The sequence below is a fragment of the Dendropsophus ebraccatus genome, chromosome 2 (assembly GCF_027789765.1).
Source record: "Dendropsophus ebraccatus isolate aDenEbr1 chromosome 2, aDenEbr1.pat, whole genome shotgun sequence".
In the NCBI taxonomy this organism is placed as follows: Eukaryota; Metazoa; Chordata; class Amphibia; order Anura; family Hylidae; genus Dendropsophus; species Dendropsophus ebraccatus.
In genome coordinates this window covers 158482145-158497627 of record NC_091455.1, presented here as the reverse complement: position 1 = coordinate 158497627, position 15483 = coordinate 158482145, and positions in this window count along the sequence as shown.

Here is a 15483-nt window from a genome sequence, read left to right as displayed (position 1 = left end):
ACCTCACAGGGGCTATATACTACAGGGGGAAAGCACAAGGGGGGCTATATACTACTGGGGGGAGAGCACAGGGGCGCTATATACTACTGGGGGGAGCTCACAGGGGGCTATATACTACAGGGGGACAGCGCATGGGGGGGCTATATACTACAGGGGGAACTCACAGGGGGCTATATACTACAGGGGGGAGCTCACAGGGGGGCTATATACTACTTGGGGGAAGCTCACGGGGGCTATATACTACTGGGGGGAGCTCACAGGGGGCTATATACTACTGGGGGACAGCGCACAGGGGGCTATATACTACAGGGGGAGAGCGCACAGGGGGGCTATATACTACTGGGGGGAGCTCACAGGGGGCTATATTCTACAGGGGGAGAGCGCACGGGGAGGCTATATACTACTGGGGGGAGCTCACAGGGGGCTATATACTACAGGGGGAGAGCGCACAGGGGGGCTATATACTACTGGGGGAGCAACAGGGGGCTATATACTACTGAAGGAGAGCGCACAGGGGGGGCTATACACTACTGGGGGAGCAACAGGGGGGCTATATACTACCAGGGCAGTCACCCCCTTTGTACCTAATATCAAAGGCCTGGTGAGAGAGAAAAAAATGCCAATTTTCCCGCTAATAAGCAGCAATTCTGTATATAAATAGTTGAACGTTTGTGACAAAGTAACAAAACACGTTTCCTACTGATGTTCAGCTCGGACCTTCACCTGACAATAGACCCCGGTAAGTGGACCTTCACTAAAAGTTGTTGAGTACCCCTGCTCTATTCTCTACCTGTAACACCACACAGCACACTGTATTCTCTACCTGTAACACCACACAGCACGTTGTATTCTCTACCTGTAACACCACACATTACACTGTATTCTCTACCTGTAACACCACACATTACACTGTATTCTCTACCGGTACCACCACACAGCATGCTGTATTCTCTACCTGTAACACCACACAGCACACTGTATTCTCTACCTGTAACACCACACAGCACACTGTATTCTCTACCTGTAACACCACACAGCACGCTGTATTCTCTACCTGTAACACCACACAGCACACTGTATTCTCTACCTGTAACACCATACAGCACGCTGTATTCTCTACCTGTAACACCACACAGCACACTGTATTCTCTACCTGTAACACCACACAGCACACTGTATTCTCTACCTGTAACACCACACAGCACGCTGTATTCTCTACCTGTAACACCACACAGCACGCTGTATTCTCTACCTGTAACACCACACAGCACGCTGTATTCTCTACCTGTAACACCACACAGCACACTGTATTCTCTACCTGTAACACCACACAGCGCGCTGTATTCTCTACCTGTAACACCTGTAACTACCTGTAATAAAGTAAAGAACTTTTTGAATTTTTTTTTTCTTTTCATTTCCATGCACAGATTATGATCAAGCATCTGTTATCTTTGAAGTTGAGCCCCACAATTAGGTTCTGATCCTCTCTGACGTTTAGCATCATTTACTTGTGTTACTGCATCATTTTTGTGAATACGCTGCAGTACTGCAATGACATGTGTGAACACAGCCCTAATTTCACTGCACACTTCTGCACAATCTGCAAAATCAGCGCAGCAGCTGCTTCTGGCCGGTCAGAGATGATGGATCACTCAGGGGATTGGGGGATCCAGCCAAGCCTCCTGTGACATCACGCCCTGCCCCCTGTCTGCATCATCAGCCTGATCTCAGCAAACACACACAATGTGAGACAGAGGCATGAAAGATTTGTCTCCTAGGAGGGGATAGCAGAAGAAGCAGGAAACAATGTGGATTGGCACAGAGGCCATTTTTCTTCACTTCCTGGATTTCAAACAGCTACCAGTGTGGCAAAACCGTACAGATATGGTAATACATTATATAGACACATCTATATAACTTTTAATGTAATTTTAATAGAAAACAAGTTTTCCTTATCCAGAGTTCCCCTTTAAGCTCCATTCACTTCAATGGAACTGATCAGCAAAACCCTGCCAAAGCTGGAGACAAGAGTGGGGCTGTCTCTGGAAGAAAGTGGCCATGTTTTTGTAGCGCTGGATAATCCCTTTAATCACCAAGCTCTGGGAGCATCTAACCTGCTGATATGTCCCTATAGGGCAATGCTTCCCAATACCAGTGCTCAGGCCTCCTGTTATTATCTTATTACCTTATTATCAATACCTGTGATAATACCTGATGCACTGACTATAATTACATCACCTGTGAAATACTAAGGAAATCCTCAAAACATGACCATGGTGGCCATGAGGACTGGAATTGAGAAGCCCTTTTATAGGGCACAGAGAGCCGAGGATGAAGGTTAGTTTCTTCATCCTCTGCGCTTTTTTTGGGATATATAATATGCTAATAAGTAGGGCCGCATCTGCCTCATATTATAGGTATGACTGGTGTCTCTGCTCCTGTAGGCATATTCCATAGCACGCTACGCTAATAGCGTACCGCCAGTTAGAATATGGGCGCAGAAGCAGGGACTCCAGTCTGACACTGGACTCATTGCTCCTTTACTGTATGAGTCACCACTGCTGTGTCTGTGTCCTTATAAGGGTGCAAACACGGCTGACAAGAGGCAAAGAGCATGGAGCCATCAGCTCTCTTCTCTGCCTTTCACTTCTAGATCACAGGCTAGGGGAGGTAGCACATTGATTACAAGTACAACTTACCTCTCCTTGTGCCTGCGGTAAGCAGCGGGAGCGGCCGCGGGACCCCTGTCAGAAGGCATTTTCCCCCGATATGTGATGATGTCATGACTTGGGGGGGAAATGCCTGTCCTGGCTGATGGACTGGCCACTCAGCTAATCAGTGACTGGAGTGGCGTCCCACCCCAGTCCCTGACTGGCTGAGTAGTCCATCAAATGGGTTGTGACGTGGAGATGTCAGAGCCTGGCAGGGGTCACCGTGGGCATGGGGAGAGGGAAGTTCCTACTTTTTGTCATTTTCCCCCCTCCTGCTGCTAGCTGACGGCTTTTCGAAATTGTCAGACTTTAAAGAAATTTATTCAGTAGATGGGGGACTACAGGAGTGTGATTATGAGGACACAGGAGGAGGGGACACAAGAGATGGTTACAGGGGAACACAGGAGGGTGATTATGAGGACATAGGAGAGGTGGGAATATCAGGGCACAAGGGGAGGATTATGAGGACACAAGAGGGGGGATTAAGACCACAGGGGGACACACAAAATGGTGGATTATGTCTACATGAGGAGACAGGAGGGGGCATTATGACTACATGGAGACACACAAAATGGTGGATTATGACTACATGAGACGAGGGGATTTATCAGGACACAGGAGGGGGATTATGACTTCACAGGGACACAAAATGGTGGATTATGACTACATGAGGACACAGGATGGGGTATTATGACTACTTGGGTACACACAAAATGGTGGATTATGACCACATGAGACAGGAGGGGATTTATGAGGACACAGGAGGGGGGATTATGAGGACACAAGAGGGTTAATTATGGCTTCATGGGGACACAACATGGTGGATTATGACTACATGAGGAGACACAAGGGGGTTATGACTACATGAGACAGGAGAGGAATTATGACTGTATGGTGGCACAAGATGGTGGTTTATAGCTACGTGAGCACACAAGGGGGATTATGACTACATGGGGCCACAGAAGGGGGATTATGACTACATGGGGACAAAGGATGGTGGATTATGACTACATGGGGATAATAACTACATGAGGACACAGGTGGGGGGTTATGACTACATAAGGAGACAGAAAGGGGGATTATGACTACATGGGGGCACAGAACGGGGGGGGGATTATGACTACATGGGAACAGAGCAGGTGGGATTATGACTACACAAGGAGAAAGGAGGGGGGCATTATGACTACATAAGAATTCAGAGGGGGTATTATAACAGTGTGGAGGTGCAGAAGGGACCTCATTAAGTGTCAAGGCAAAAGGGAGGTATTTAAAGCATGGAGGAAGAGAAAGGGCTAGTAACTGTGTGGGTGTAAAATAGGGGGAAATGTTGGGGCACTATGGATGGCCCATTGCATAGGGGTGAGGAGGGTGCTGTGGAGCCTAAAATGTTTGTCCGATACATATTGCAGGGGCAAGTCATGGCTAAAAGAAGTCTTCATGATGGCCCACACCGAATGGAGAAGAAAAGAGAAAGTTAACGACTCTGATGAGAGAAGATGTCACCTGTGAGTCACTGGATGTAACTGCACTCTGATCACTATACTATATTTGTGTGGGTAATGCTGGTCTCTCTACAGTAGTATTGTTTAGTCATTAAGCATTGGTGGCGTGTTGATGTGGCGGTATTATTCCCTTGTGTAGTGGTAATATTTAGTCACTATGGGGTGGTCATACACAGTCCTTGTGTGGAAGTATTATTTGGTGATTATATAATGTTGCTCTCAGCATAGTGGGCTTTGTTCAAGACCAGTATGATGGTAATATGTATGGTGATTTTCTGAATGTAAAACTTACTTTTGATTTTCAGAGGAGGGGGCGCTATTTCAGTTATCGTCTAAGGCAGCAGAAAAGCTACAATCAGCCTTGCTAATGAAACATTTAAGCGCACTGGGGGTGGAGCTATCACCCTTAGTGCTCCAACTTGGCTGGCCTGCCCTCCGATCCTAACTAAGGTTCCATGCACACGGAACATAACATGTTCATTCTTCAGTGTGGAGAGAGGAGGTGCATGAGCCTCCCATAGACTGCCATTATGACAGGAAAGGCTGGCATTCATCCTCTGCGCCATTTTTAGTGCAATTCTCAGCCGCAGAATTCCGCCATTTATGCTCCGTGTGCACAGAGCCTTATATTAGCAGAGTGGCGCAGAGCACCGCCCCAATATTCGTTAAGAAAATCAGACCACCATGGTCAGAACGGTGCACCGAAATGCCTCACTAGCATTTATATCAATTGCGCTAAAAATGGCGCAGAGGATGAATGACTGTAAAATGAGTGTAGGAAGGAGTAGAGGGTTGCAAATGCAACCAGAATGTGGGTAAGAACAAGGCAATTACCCTGGCAATAATGCAGTGGGGAAAGTGTTTTTAAAAATAACATAAAAGAAATAAATCAAGAAATAAATTAACAGTTAAAGGCTAGCTAAGACTGGGTTCACACTACGTTTTTGCAATCCATTTTTTTTGTGAATGCGGATGAATTCCATTATAAAAAAAACACGGATCAAAACGGATCAGTTTTTTTACATTTTGATCTGTTTTTTTTTTTTTTATAATGGAGTTTAATGGAAAAACGTATCAAAACGGATGCACACACATGAATTCATTTTTTCCATCCGTTTTTTTGCAAAACAGATGAAAAGAACGTAGTGTAAACCCAGCCTAACACTGCAGAATTGTACATAGGCTCCTTAACCAGGCACTAGGACCGACAAGTCCTCTGGGATCCATGCCTTGTTTTTTTTTTAGGACTGGCAGTTTTTCCATGTTTGCTGTGGATAGGTGGACCCACATGTTGGTGAAGATACCCCCTGCGGTGCTAAATACCCTTTTGGAGAGGACTTGCAGCAGGACAGGCTAGGTGTCCAATTTGGAAACCCAAAATTGAATGCGGAGGAGCCATCATTCAGCACCATAAGATGTGTTGACACATACTTATCTACTATGTACTTATAATTCTGCCTCCCACTCACACTTACCGTTTTAGACAATGGTGTTGGTAGATTTTATGGAGTGCTGAGAAAGGTGTTCCACATTGTGGCTATGCTCAACCAAGTTACCGATGCCGTGTTGGTCCCAAGGTGTGTTTGCGACTTCCTCCTCCTCTGCCTGTTGCTCCCACCGAGCCTTCTCTGTCAGATGAGAATTCTGACAGTAGTTTTTCTGCCAGCTTTTGTTTGGATTCCCTTCTTTTTCTCTCCCGCTTTACTAATGGTATTAAGGACAGAATGTTTTCCTAATAGCGGGAATCCAACAGGGTGACCAGGGGGTCATTTTTCAGGCAGAGCAGCATGTAATTGCTCATATAAACGAGGCTTCCCAGAGTCAAGGGCAAGCTGTCCTTGGTGTCTCCTCTGGCTCCTCTGCATCCTTCCAGCCATGCTTCAGTGCTGCCCGAGAGCTGCTCTGCTTGTCACCCTGCTGTAAGCACAAATCCTCCTCCTCCTGCTCCCCTGGCTGGACTGAGGTGTGGACAGCAGGACTGACAACTGGCAGAATGGACTTTCTTCCTCCTCCTCCTCCTCCTCCTCCCATTTCCTCCTGTGCCACCATGACATGTTCCATGACAACCTAAAGGGTTTTTTCCAGCAGGCATAGGATGGGGATGTTAGCTATGATAGTGTCTTTAGTGCATACCAGATTTGTGACATACTCAAAGCATCTCAACACAGCACAATTGTCCCTTATGGTGGCCCACTCCTAGGGTGCAAAGTGTTGTTGTTCCGCGCTTTGACTTACCCGTGGATGCACCAGCTGAAATCCACTTATGGCCTGCTGCTGTTTGCAGACTCACCACATATAAGGTGGTGAGTTGGAAGCCAGAAGTTATGCTGCTGAGTGGACAGGCGTGCCGCAACAGGGTGAGAGCACCTAAAGTGTGCACACACGTAAAGCACTTTCTGCACAGATCTGGCACATCTAGGTAATGTGCCAGGAAGCTCTGCACCACCAAGTTCAGCACATGGGCCACACAATGGAATGTGCGGCAAACCAGCTAGGCCTATTGTTGCACACCACCTTGCCGGGCTTCCAGTGCAGGGGCAGAAACCAGTGGTCTGTCTGCTGCTCTATACCTACCCACAGCCCCTACGCAGTGTGGGCCTTGTCCCCCAGACAGATCAGTTTCAGCATAGCCTGTTGTCGCTTCTCCCTGGCTGTGCTTTAATTGGTGGTGCATTTGCCACGATGGACAGGTAAGGAGATGGTTGGCCTAGGTGCCAGTACATTCAGCCAGTAAACAATTAAGGAGATGTAACATCCGTGACCATGCCTACTGGTCCACGTATCGGTGTTAATGTGGACTTTGGCACTGATTGCGTTACACAGTGCACAACATATCTTCTACCAAACTTGTTGGTTGAAAAGTAGTGGCAGCTGGGAATGACATACTGTGGGACAGCCATAGGCATCAGGTTCTTAAAGCGCTCTGTTTTCACCAACCTTAATGGGAGCATTTTAAAAGAAATGAGTTTTGCAATGCCCCAATTTAGAAGCAGGGACTGTGGGTGCATTGGGCCGTATTTTCTCTCTCTCTTTCCAGGGTTTGTGGTATGGAAAGCTGCACACTTCCATGGGAAGGTGTGGACACGGCCGGTGATGCTGGTGGTGGTCCTGCTGCTGCAACATCTTTCATTTGAGGGAAGACAGGTGGGCCTGTCACTCGGTAGGTTGATGTAGGGGCTTGGCGTTTGCCAGCACAGTCCAAGGTACTGGCCACAGGCTGCCTGCTGGGGTTTTGCACCCTGACCACTACCTCTTTCTCAAGACTGTCATGGCCTTCAGTCCATGTGGGGTCTAGCACTTCGTCATCACCCTTGTATCGTCTTCCACCCTCTCCTTTCCGCTGCCCTCCACGATAGCTGAAATTGGCAGTAGGGCAAATCAAAAACTTGACACAGGAACATCGGTGCCTTAGTCTCTATACAACATATACCGTTAAAGTGCAGTTATATCAAATAACTCACAGGGGACGTCTTCTCTGATCAGAGTTATTCCCTTTTCATCTTCTCCATCTGCCCTGGGCCATTATGAGAACTTCTCTGAGCCAAAAATCCACAGAATCTGCCAGAGAAACATATTAGGGTCCTCACTCTGGCATCATCCTCATCTCAAACTGCACATCTGTATTGGCCCCTTTGTGCCCTCATTTAGTGGATAGGCCGACTCTATTTGACCCCTTTATAGTATATGCCCCCTCTGCCTCCTTATAAATGTGTATTTCCTCTTATAGATGCCCCCTCTTTGTATTCCCTCTTAGATGGCTCCTGTATTGCCAACCTTATAGATGGCCCGCTGTATTGTCCCCTTATAGATGCCCCCCTGTATTGTCCCCCTTATAGATAACTTCCTGTGTATTCTTCCTTATAGATGTCCCCTTATGTTGTCCCCCTTATAGATTGCCCCTGTGTTGTTCCCTTTATAGATGGCTCCTGTATTGTCCCCTTTATAGGCGCCCCCCCTTGTGTTGTCCCCCTTATAGATTGCACCAGTTATAGATGCACCCCCCATGTTGTCCCCCTTATTAATGCCCCCCTTATGTTGTCCCATGTATAGATGCCCCCCTCCCTGTGTTGTCCCCCTTACAGATGCCCCTTGTGGTAGCCCCCCTTATGTTCCCTCCTGTGTTATCCCCCTTATAGATTGCCCCCCTTGTTATCCCCCTTATAGATTCCCCCCTAATACCACTCTAATAGATTCCCCCTGATATCCCCCATATAGATGCCTCCCTAATATACCCCTTATACATGCCCCCCTAATATCCCTCTTATAGATGGCCCCCCAAATATCCCCCTTATAGATGGTCCCCCTTTTACATGCCCCCCCCCCTGTTATTCCCCTTATAGATGGTTCCCCATGCAGATAAAAATAAAATAAAATAAATAAAACTTGTTCCCTCGTTGCTGCTTTCTTCTCCTCTTCTCTCCCGGCTGCTGCTCCGCTCCCTGGGGGTGTCACTGAGCTTCCTGATGTGTGCGCCGGTACTTCGTGTACAGGGAGCGTCTATAAAATACGTTCCCTGTGCCAGAAGTCCCAGCCTACGCACACTGAGCTTCCTGATGTGTGCGCTGGCTGGGGCACCCCCGGGGAGAGGAGCAGCAGCTGGGGCCGGATTGCCTCTTGTGACCGCAAGCAGAATACTGCTTGTGGTAACAAGAGGGATTGGGATGGGGAATGTCACGCTCTCCTCACATTCAGGCTGAAGGACAAAGGTTCCTGCAGTCTATGAGAGAGAATGGCGGGATCGGTACAAGCAGTGCCGGCACCGCCATTCTATCTGTATCTGTGTCCAGAAGAGAATGCAGATGCAGTGTTCTTTGCCACCGCCCAGAGATCTCGGGCTGAGTGGGCGGCTGGAGACAGTGAGCGGGGCCTCCCTGTCAGCTGAGCGGCCGCGCGCCACGCAGCTTAAAGAGAACGTTGCTCCCCACCTGTGCTGGCGCACACATCCCCGCCTCCTAGGGTGCATGCACAGATTCAGTGATTTAAAGGGGCAACACACCCTTAATTGGTTGCACCTAAGCACTCCCTATAAATTCCTGCCCCATCCTGACCCAACCATCGGAGCCTCTGCATGCTTCCCTAAGTGTGCGGTCTTAAGTTTTGCCTGTGGTTCCTGTCCTCTGTGACTGGTACTCTGTTTCCAGTTGTGGGTCCTGCTGCAATCCTGCCTGCCTATATATCTCCGTCTGCACCTTGCCTGCCGCAGCAAGCCGATCCAGGGGCAGCGACCTGGGGGTTGCCTGCTGCAGGAAGTCTAGCCCACCTTGCGGTGGGCACTGGTGAAAACCAGTAACCCCTTACACTCCGCTCCCAGGTGGGGCTTACGCCATCGCTAGTGGTGGTTCAGCGGATCCACTACTCCTTGCTATGACATATACCTTGATAAATGAGGCGCTGGAGAAGGCCACACCTCTTTCCCGTATTTCCTTGCTGCTCCTGCCTGCCCATCAGCCGAACTGGGCTTATGGAGGGTGTATGGCAAGGAGAAGGCCGTGTTCTTTGCCTTCTCCCTAGCATACGCCCAGGGTACATTGACAATTAATCTCCACCTCTGTGTCCATTGTGAAGGATACTCTCCTTATATTGTGTGCAATGATCAGTACCTGATCTAGCTTCTTCCTGACCTCTGTGAACCATACTGACTCTCTGTGCCTGATGTGGATTGCTGCCCCTGCACCTGTGCTGCCTGCCTCAACTCTCCTGCCTGTATTTGACTCTGCTACCCTGCAGACTGCCCATTATTGTCCCTTGGACCTTGACCTGTCCTGTCTGACCCTTTGTTGCCATGTTTCATTGTCTAACAGAAGGAACAATGGAACTTGGAAAGCAACCTGGTACCCTCTGGCAGCTGAGCGAATAGTTCCTTCAGGGCCGCAATGATTCCGGAGCACAGACGCTAGCAGAGAGCTGATAAATCTGCGCCTATAGCTTATATCACATTTATCTCGCAGTGTTAAGCAGTCATTCTGTGTGTATGGTGAGTATTAGTTAGAAACATAGGATATTTTCAGCAGGAAGAGACCACCTGCTCCATCTAGTCTAGTTTTGAGTTGATCAGGACATGATGGCTGGAGACAAGCTGCATCCATTGCACACACACAAAGAGGAGAAAGTTCTGCTGAGCCAGCTCTACTTTACACTAGTTTGATAAATAACTTCCCTGGTGTTTATGAGTTGGGACTCAGAGTTGGAGCTTGATAAAAGTCAGCCCTGGTGTCAATATTACCGTTTTATATACAGCAACCCAGAGCCATGTTTTTCTAAGGCTGGATAACCTCTTTTAGGGCCCGATATTGAGGAGCAAGTGAACGCCGACCTGTCAGGTCATCACTTGCTTGCTGTTCGGTACCCGCTTGCTGTCTGTTGTATTACACGTCCAGACATTGAGCGGGGATCGTAGGAGGAGCTGTGGGGATGATCTGCTGCCCTCGCTCCATGTAATAGGGCCAGCAGACCGTCGTTAATGTTGCCGTTTTAATAGAACATGTTTTAAGACAATGCACAATGTGGTGATAGTTGCCTTTTTACATTATCTTTTACACCAAACAATTATTGGCCAGAACGGCTGGTAATTGTCCAAATATGGCCGGCAATCCTTTGGTGTAACAGGGACCTAACTTGAACTACCTTGAACTTTAACTCTTGCCAAAGACAGGCTCCGGTTTTCCTGAGCAGACAGCTGATATGGAACCCATCACTTCATGCTGTCCTACAATGCTCTGCTAACTAGACTGTCAAGCTTTTCCACTATTATAGCAGGTTCCTGCAATCCGAAGACAGTTTTTTTTGGTGACATACTTTGAAGAAGGTATCAATGGTTTTGGTATAAAATTGTTTAAAATTTTTGAGCAATTCATCTGAGCAATTCATTCAGCTGTTCATGACAGTCCCCCACCCTGCCCATTGCCCTAAACTGTTGAAGAACATCCAGGCTGTATTCACACATTGAAGTTGCATTGTGTTACTGAATTAATTGCAGTACTTTATCATTTCAATGTGTTCCCACCCACACAGCACGCTGTATTCTCTACCTGTAACAGCGCACAGCACACTGTATTCTTTACCTGTAACTCCGATATTAGGATAAAGTAAAAAACTTTTTGAATTTAATTTAATTTTTTTTTCTTTTCATACCCACGCACATATTATGATCGAGCATCTATTGTCTTTGACCTTGAGCCCCACAATAAGGACTTTATCCAATATTATCTTACATTGGAGGTTATGCCTTGTCTTTTGTCCAGGTGGGATTGGCAGTGCCGGCTCTGATCCTCTGTGCTCTTTAGCACAGAGGATCTGCCCTGAAGACACTGCAGTACTGCAATGAAACTCCAACATGTGTAAACAAGTGACATCACGCCTCACGCCATCACAAGTGACATCAACAAGTGCCTCCTGTGACATCACGCCCTGCCCCCTGTCTGCATCATCAGCCTGTGCTCAGCAAGCACACACAATGTGAGACAGAGGCATGGAATCTCTCTCTCATAAGGGGGAAGAGCAGTGAGAGCAGGAGACAATGTGGATTGGCACAGAGGCCAGTTCACTTCCTGGATGTCAATCAGCTACCAGTGTGGCAGAACCGCACAGATATGGTAATACATTAAATAGACACATCTATATAACTTTAAATGTACTTTTAATAGAAAAAAAAAAGTTTTCCTTATCTGGAGTTCCCCTTTAAAAGTAATTTTCCAAATTTTCTAGAAAATTTCAAAATGAGATATTTATTGAGATAGTTTTAAAATCTGTTTGATGTTGGATATTAGAAAGCCCCATGAATCACCCTGTTTTATAAACTACACCCACCATGTATTCAAAATAGTTATAAAATGTGGCTAAATTTTGTATCTAATAATGTGCTACATTAAAGTCTATTGAAGAATGTCAGTTTTTATGGCCCTATATACACATCTGTACATGTTACAGATTGTGTGGGTGCGCATTTGTAGTCCTGTCAGTATTTGCGAGTCTGCAGCTAGGGGTTGGACTACGGATGTGTGAATGGGGTCTAAGTAGTAACAGCAGGCCTTATAATGCTCTGTCCTGCCTTGGTGTGGTGACCCCGGTGTGGAGGAGTGGCCAGCAACTTGCTTAGGTGTGACGCCAGTTCTGTGGTGTTGGCCAAGATATAGCCTTGCCCTGCGTTACTTTGTCTTGACGCCAGTGCCGGTTGGACACACAGGTATGGTGGCACACCTCCTTTGTTTTAGCGGGCTGGCTATACCTTGTTCCCCTGTGGACAGTGACCTGCTGGGTTGTTGGAAGGTTCCTTGGGGAATTACTCACCCGGACTATTGGCACTGCCACCCACAGAAAACAGAGATGACCCAAGGAAGGTGTGTGTGCTGTGTCGGTGCTTAATGAGCAATCACAGAGTCTCTATCATAAATAGAATCTTTTCTTTTTTTTTAATTCTCAATTTTATTAAAGTTTTCAAATTTTATAAACGCAACCATTCAAGCCGTACTCAAACGGGCACATAAATAGAATCTTATTTACTTTGAAGATACTTGAGGTAGATACTTGAGCAAATAATACACTTGATAAGTTACTTAATACTTTTGAGTCCAGATCTGCACTAAGAGTAGAAGGAGTGATACAGCTGTGCTGACTGAGATGCATGATGAGAGGTAGAAAAAGGATCAGAAGAGTAGATATGAGGATATCAAGAAAGTCCCAACCCAAGTAGTACTGTGCTCTGCCGGAACTTCAGAGGTGAATAAGTAGAATACTTAAAAGTATAGTTACATAGTTAATACGGTTGAAAAAAGACACATCCATCAAGTTGAACCAAGGAGGGGATGGATACAGGGAAGGGGGAGGGGTGATAGGTTCTATACATATGCATTTAATTTATTTTGGTCTAAGAACTTGTCTAGCCCTGTTTTGAAGCCCTCTACTGTTTTTGTTGTGACCAGATCCTGTGGTAGCTTGTTTCACAGATTCACAGTTCTCATTGTAAAAAAGGCTTGCCGCCTCCTGAAATTGAACCTTTTTTTCTTGAGGCGAAGGCAGTGCCTCCTTGTCCTTTGAGGGGGTTTTACCTGGAACATCTTTTCCCCATATTTCTTGTAGGGGCCATTTATATATTTATGTGTAATCTGATTTTATTGACAATCGTGCAATGGTAACAGATACAGGTTCAGCAATCAAGCAACAAAATGTGACCTGCAAGTCACACGGTGTCAGGTTTTCCATTATAACAAAAGGTATTTGTAGAAACAGTCAACAGTCATAATAACATGACAGGGTGCCCAAGGACACCATAAGGAAACGGCATAAAACAGCAACTGTATAAATGCAAACTCAAAGAAAAAGGTTAGAGAATATAAGAAAGGAAGGCAAGAGATAAGGGAAAAGCAGAGAGGGAGAAGAAGAGGGCATGGGATTGGGGGGGATGGACACCATCGCCGGTTCAGCTTAGCAGCCTAAAAACTCAGAGCCCCTGCACGCCAGGGGCTATCGAATAAGAGCCAGAAACTCCTCAGAGTCCATGTACAGGCACCAAGGAAACCACACTTTTTCGAATTCGTCCGATCTATCATGAGCCTCAGCCACCAATTCCTCCATTCTGCCAAGGTCCCTGAGTTCACCTATCCACTCTGCTATGGTGGGCACAAGGGGAGATTTCCAATGTCGGGGGATAACTAAGCGGGCAGCGGTCAGAAAATGTTGCAGGATTCCCTTCTGGGTCTTAGAAAGAGATCCGGGAAGTTTAGACAGCAAGGCTAATTGGGGCGAGTTGACGACAGTCTGTCCAGAATATGCATTGTATATTCCTAAGACCTTGTCCCAAAAATCGTGGATTCCCGGGCAGGCCCACCAGATATGTAACATGTCGCCTGCTTCCATCAGACATCGCCAACAGCGATCAGATGTCTCAGGGAACATTTTATGCAAGGTGACCGGACAGTGATACCACCGAGAGATGATTTTGTAGTTCTTTTCTTTAGCCTTAGCAGACATAGAGATACCATGAGTCAGTTCGCACATCTTCTGGACAGACTGAGCATCAAACGAGGTAGCAAGGTCGGCTTCCCATTTAGCAAAGAAGGGGGCTCTATCAGGACTGACAGTACTGATCAGGATCTGATAGATAACCGAAATGCAATGTGGGATTGGAGAAGCAGAGACAGCCAGGTTGTCAAAATCAGTGAGCACAGGCATGTGGGTGCCCCGCGGAAAGAGGGCCCGGATGAAAGAAACCAACTGACCATATTCCAGCCAGGATAGCCGACCTCTTGTAGACTGGGCTTGAAGGGAGGCCAAAGAGGAGACAGTTCCACCCGTCATGCAATCTCGCACTCTAGGACACGTAAACCGGTCCCACAGCAGGAACGCGTGTGCCTGCCATCCGGGCTGGAATTTCGGGTTTTGAAGTATAGGGGAGAGCGGCCCAGGGACAGTGGACAACCCCCGTTTAGTGACCCATCTATCCCAGACGCAGAGCGTATGTGACATCAGAAAAGGAAGGCTTGAAAGAACGGAACGGTCCCCGGGGGATATCCAGGGGAGAACGGAGGGGCTCACCGGGCACAAAGAAAACATCACGTCTACCCACCTTTTCAGGCCTCTATAGTGCACCCAGTCCAGGACTCCACGCATAACCGCCGCCTCATGGTAGAAGCGCAAATCAGGCAGACCCATGCCGCCCAAAGATCTGGACTGCGTGAGAACTGCGTGCTTAATCCGTGGCCTGCTCTTACCCCACACAAATTTCGAGACAGCTCGACGTAGAGTCCTGAAAAAGGCCACTGGCACAACAATGGGAACAGTCTGGAAAATGTACAGTAGTTTGGGAAGAATGTCCATTTTCACAATAGCCATCCGCCCAAACCAGGAAGCCAGTTTCAAGAAGTACGAGGACATCTCCGAGAGGACCTTGTTCAGCATGGGGGTGTAATTCAAAGTAAAGAAAGAGCTAAGAGCAGAAGGGACTCTAACACCTAAATAGGTGAGAGAGTCCTCCCGCCACTGAAAAGGAAAGGAGGCCTTGACCGTGCTAAAGACATCGGGTGGGAGTGAGATGTTAAGACCCTCAGTTTTGGACAGATTAACCTTGAAATTACTAAGGTCACCGAACCGTTGGAATTCCTGTAGAATAGAGGGGAGAGAAGTGACGGGGAAAGATATGTACAGAAGAAGATCATCTGCGTAGAGAGCCAATTTGTGGTGGTCCTGCCCAAATATCGCCCCTTTGATCGCTAGATTCTGCCGAAGGGCTACAGCCAGGTGTTCCATCGTGAGGATGTAAAGCATGGGAGACAAGG